The sequence below is a fragment of the Cyphomyrmex costatus genome, unplaced genomic scaffold (assembly GCF_001594065.2).
Source record: "Cyphomyrmex costatus isolate MS0001 unplaced genomic scaffold, Ccosl1.0 scaffold463, whole genome shotgun sequence".
NCBI lineage: Eukaryota > Metazoa > Arthropoda > Insecta > Hymenoptera > Formicidae > Cyphomyrmex > Cyphomyrmex costatus.
This window is the reverse complement of record NW_017278890.1, coordinates 10,189-16,158: the sequence shown is the minus strand read 5'-3', so window position 1 is coordinate 16,158 and position 5,970 is coordinate 10,189.

Below are 5,970 nucleotides of genomic sequence, written 5' to 3'. Positions count from 1 at the left end.
TATCCTTCTTGACATTCAACGAATGATAAAGATAGAATGATGTTTGTGTCGAGTGTGTCTTCTAAAAGAAAAGCATACATAGTGTGATGATAAAACTTATCATAACCTATATCTATACTCACGATAAAGTCACAGCCAACCTCAGTTCTACAGAGTGTGGACGTCGTGGGCCACTTTTTTCCAGATATGGACGAATTCGTCTTAAAATATCTTCAAACATATGTGGCCACATACGGGTATACATGAAAAATTGTTCATGATCAGTTCGTTTCATTTCTCTAAATAAATTTATGTGAAAACCCACATTACGGTGCCTTTCGATATTATTTATAGGGCGAACCCACCATCTTCTTCTTTGTATTCTTTTCTTTATTAAATACAAGTTCGCATAGCACAAAAATCCACTACAAAGCAGCAAAAATATCTTATTACAATGATATTGATCCATTTTCGAATAGAACGATTTTCTTCTGGATCGCAGCGCTTATGATTGCAATGTAGAAGGTCAATCGCAAGAATCTTGCGACTTTTATTGCTTGCGTCCATGCGATTTGTTGCTTGCGTCCAATGTAGAACCAGCTTAACACAACACGCATAAAGTAAACAAAGTGTATAAAATTGTCAACCGGCTTATAGTGAAGGAAAAGCTAGTCGCATTAAAATGCAACATTTATGATCAATTTGTTTTTATAGTACGAAAATTATTCGTAAAATAAATTAATAGAAATGTTATTAACTGTATTACGACTGTGTGAAAATATCTGAAAATATAAAATGATCTTGTTTTGTGACTCGATCTCCAGATCTCGGTATCGGCTGCACCAATTTTATTCCAACTGGTCGTAATCGAAAGATACCGATGTTATCAAATAATAAAGTATAAACGATACAGCTACGTTCACACTACGATCTACCGCGCTCCTTCCTTTACCCTTTCCATATGTAAAATCCCCATGACAACGAGTTGTTGATTGATGATCGTCTCTTTAGTTCTTAATTTGTCGTTGAGTTTGTCGGTCGTGTTTATACTTACCTATAAATTCTTAATTAAATAAAACCAGTTTACAAATCCGCCAACCAGTTGCCCAATATTCATTTAAATATATATTGCCCTCAACAAATAAATACTAAGATTGATTTCTTAAAGAAGATTTATTATCAAACAGCCGCTTTAACGCCTAGTTTTACAAAAGGTGTTTTTATATTTTTCATTACGATTTTAGTTTCTTGAATAATTTTAATCTAAAGTTTGCCGATTACAATATTTAGTATATAACTAGTGGTATCGTTCAAAATTTACCAACGACTCGCACATATATGTAATAACGTTTATATGGCTTGATTTATAAGACGAAACACTACCATGTCTTTACATATAAATTATGTAGTAAATTTGACAGTTTTTTATACTTAATTAATAAGATTACATCATTTTGGGAAAAACAACATACATATGTAATTTCATTCATGTAAAAGTGTTGTTTGTGCCTATTATTTTACTTACATATACAAGTAATTAATGATAATTTTATTTTACCATACCTTATTGTAAATACTTTAACATAAATAATTCAATGTAAGAAATAAGAAGCTTTGCTGAATAAAAATAGAAGTTTTCTCTACGATTATAACAACATTTCTCGATGTCCAAAATTTGACTTTGCTCACTGCAATAGATAGTGAATATATATCGATAAGCAAGATGGTAGTCTTTATAAAGCACAACAGCATTTGAATTATCATTTGTATGATGAGCACTTTGTTAAGTTTACGTGATGTAAGGCATAGTTGTAGATGGACGTGCCTGTAAATAAATCATAATTGCTGTAATTAATCAAACAATAAACACACGTACAAAAAGTACAAAACGGATCTTATTTTAAGTGCAGAATTTTATGTAATCTATATTGAGTGTAAAATTCAAGAAGACTAGAACCAGGAGAGTAAACTAGCGTGGTGGGGGTACGTCAAAAAACGTCCGCGGTTATTCATACAATGCGCAGTGGCATTGCACATTTATGTGAAAATTTGCGCATGCGCGCATCGGCTATAACCAAGAAGTTCTTGTTCTTAACCTTTGTTTTCCCCTCATCCGATGGACACACTTAAAAAAAAATCTTCTTAAACCATCTTAAACAGAATGTAAGTTGTAAAAAGAAATTATACTACACATTAAATGCACATGTCAAACAAGGTTTGTTTGACATGCGCAGTTACGAATTGACTATCGAATTGAAAACGACTATCAGAGCGACAGAAAGGATCACTAATGAAGAGTGGGGAAAGTTATCCGCCGTCACTTTTTGGCCTACCCCCTCTACCGATATTTGACCGAGTTTACTCTCCTGGTTCTAGTCTTCTTGGTAAAATTGCATTTGATTTAGAATGTGCGATCATTTCATACAGTTGCAGTTCATTATTTTTGTAGACAGAGGACGTGTGTGTGATCCACATCTAACTTTAAATATTCTCTTCCTTTTTTTGATGGTACCAAAAATATTTTAAGTAAAAATGGCACGTTTTTAAGGGGAACGTATTTTGGTCACGTTGTTTTCGTTGTAGATGGATGCCTCGCAATTGTCTCACATATGTGTAAAGGTCATTACTCTCTCCCTCCCCCCTCTCTCCCCTCTCCCCTCTCTCCCTCTCCCTCCCTCTCCCCCGCTCTCTCCCCCCTCTCTCTCCCTCTCTCTGTCTAATTATTCTACGTACAAAAATCAAGATAAAGATAACAAAAAACGAATATCTTACGTTTCTTAACATTTTATGTTGATATCAGGAATATGTGAAATAATAAAATGTCTCATGAATTATTGATTTCTTAACATTATCTTACTTTTAAATGTTACTTTCTTCTGTATGCAGAATAATTGAAGAAACTTTATTGTTAAAAAATCATATAATTTCATGAAAAATAAGCGAAAGTAACCGGCATATCTTTTTATCGCTTTTGTCTAAAAGTACTACGTGACTAATGTACACCTCGGTTTTCGAACCGATATACTTTCAAAAAAATTTTTTTAATATCCTACATATTTCTTGGTACAGTACGAAATTTAAAAAGAGAAACATTGCGTGCATAGAAATATTTGCGAGCAATATATAAACATGCAGTAATTCTTTTAAAAAATTAAATTAAAGTCCATACATATTGCTTGTGATGTTTAGCTCTTGCTATCCACGGACAGACTAAAATGAATCCGTTTTGGCTTCTACACTTGTAATTATTTCCGAAAAGATCTGAATAAAGTACTTGTAATCGTTCATTGACACGATGAAATCTGGAGCTTGTGTATCTGAATTGAGAATGTAAGAGATTCAATTGTCTTTTAGAAAAATTGAAATACGTTCAATACATACGCATATTTTAATTTTGTCAATAAATAATCAAAGACAAACTAAGTGTTGACACATATACTAACCCAAGAACAATACCACAGTACAGAGCACTTAAAATAATTACACGATCAGTAGAAGATTCATAAATAAACCAAGTATAATGTCATATACAATATATACAAAAGATCCATTTTCAAAGTAAAAGATGATTTAAATATTCTCATTGTTAAATTAATAAACAGGATTGCAATCCATCCAATTATTATTCAAATTATCCAGTTACGCAGCATTCGGTATTCCTTTGGCACACCGAGCGCTTCCAATGTATTGTCTATTACGGAGAGTTCACGTAAACATGTTTTCAATTCCTTTAAAAAAACCATGTTGGCTGGTTATACGACATAAAATAGAGAAATGTCTGTATATCAGCACCCTGCCCCCCCCCCCAAAAATCAAAATGGTACCTATACCTCAATTAAGTGCTACTTATTCATTAATTATGTGCCCTAATGCCAATTTTCGTGTTCGAACAGTTTAGCAGAGAATCGCGATTGAAGTTTGGGGTACTAACTAAACGTTAAGTTAGTACCTCCTTTATTGAATCTTATACAAAATCAAAAAATTAATACAGTAAAATTATGTGCTTTTTAAGTGCTTTTAATATCATACATCAAAATTCGTGTAACATAAACGGTTTAAGAGATACACGTATATATCAATCATAAAAATGAAAAGGTCAAGCCATGTTAAAAAAAGAATCCTCTCAAAGATTTAAATGTTTAAATGTTCATCTAATCAAAAAAAAGATCCCTAATAATTTCACCACTCAAAAATTTTGATCTTTAAATCTTTAAATGTTCATCTAATCAAAAAAAGATCTCTAATAATTTAAACCTTTAACACTTTAAATGATATTATCTAATATAATATATTACCACGAAAAGTAACTGATATATTACTAAATGTGCCAGTTCAAAGTGAACATACGTAATATATATTTTCTATGTTGAATATGTATTACGAAAAGTAACTGATAGATTATTCAAGGTGCAAATTAGAAATGAACATACATACATATAAGTAAAACAGATTACAATTTGCATATTACAGTTTTCTAGAAAATAACTGTAATATGTTATTCTTAGTGCACAAAATGTAAAAGTCGGTTATTGAGATTTAATTTGAAATTTATATTAGACCGTACAATAAAAAATAATTGCTTGTAATTTCAGAGTATCAATTTGTTAATGACTCAAAAAAGAACATGGCGGCCTGCTCTCAAACTTTAATAAGTTTATCGACGTCTACTTAGAAGTAATGTCGAAATTTTTACAGAGTATGTATAACAACACATATGAAATATAAAAAATATTGTATTAGAAGTATCCAGGGAATGGAAAGTTACTTTTTAAAAGTAACTAGTTACAGTTACTCGTTACCGAGTAAAAAATGTTACTAGTTACAGTCATGGTATAAAGACAAGGGTATGCTCATCCGGTAGACGAATTTAGAAAGCCTTTGCGCATCACTCAGTTTACGTCACATTCGGCTATTTTCGGATGCTTTCGGAAGCTTTCGGACTCTGAGTGCCAATGAAATATGGGCTGCCGTATTTATGATATTTGTTAAAGCAGTAAAGTATTATTCGGTAAAGTAAGCAAAAGTTTTTATTAAAAATAATGACTGTTTGTGCAGTAAAAGTTAGCAATAATTATTATCGAAAAAGGGTAAGAATGAAAGGAGAGGCAATAAAATATTTCAGGTTTCCTAAAGACCCTGAAATTGCTGCAAAGTGGATCGAAAGTGTGCGAGGAAAATGTAAATTTAACGCATAGTAAGGTTGAAATATTGCATATTAACGCATAAACAAATTGATAGTGTAAATATAAATAGCTAATCTGGTTAGGTTAACTTTTTACAATCAAACAAAAATATCACGAAACTCCTGGTGAAAATTTATCAGAATTTTTATATGAAACGCTTTCAGAAGTATTGAGAAAAGAATACACTTTTTCTTAGAATTTTTTATTATATGTAAATTCGTATAAACATTCGTATAAACAAATCTAGATTTTAAATTTTTTATTAAAAATTTTGAAAAATCATATGAAAAATTTTCACCAAGAGCACTGACAATTTCATCGAGTAATACTATTGTACAATTCCACCTTATTTATTTATGTATAATATTTATTTATGCTGAAACAATAGAGGATAATAATAAGGACAACTCTGAGTGAGAGTCAACGAAACATTACAATTTAAATTTTCCTGCATATAAAAAATTTTGAATTTAATTAAATTTCGTATGCATACATGACATGTTTCGGCTCCTTGATTGAGCCTTCTTTAAATGTAATGATGTTCCTAGTATCGCTGTTACAAAAAATTACTTCGCTTTCTTGTAGTGTGTTTTTCGATGAGTAACTCTCCGAGAGAACGAATATGCTGACAATGGATTGACGGATCGAGTGTTTGCAGATTCGATATTCATGACAGTACTCGTGCTGTGTGTCTTATAATAATAATTTCGGAGTTATGTGGTTATCACAACGATGACAAGTATGATACACTTCTGAACCAACAATTACTCATGACAAAAATTAATAAATTAAATTATGCATCCCATAT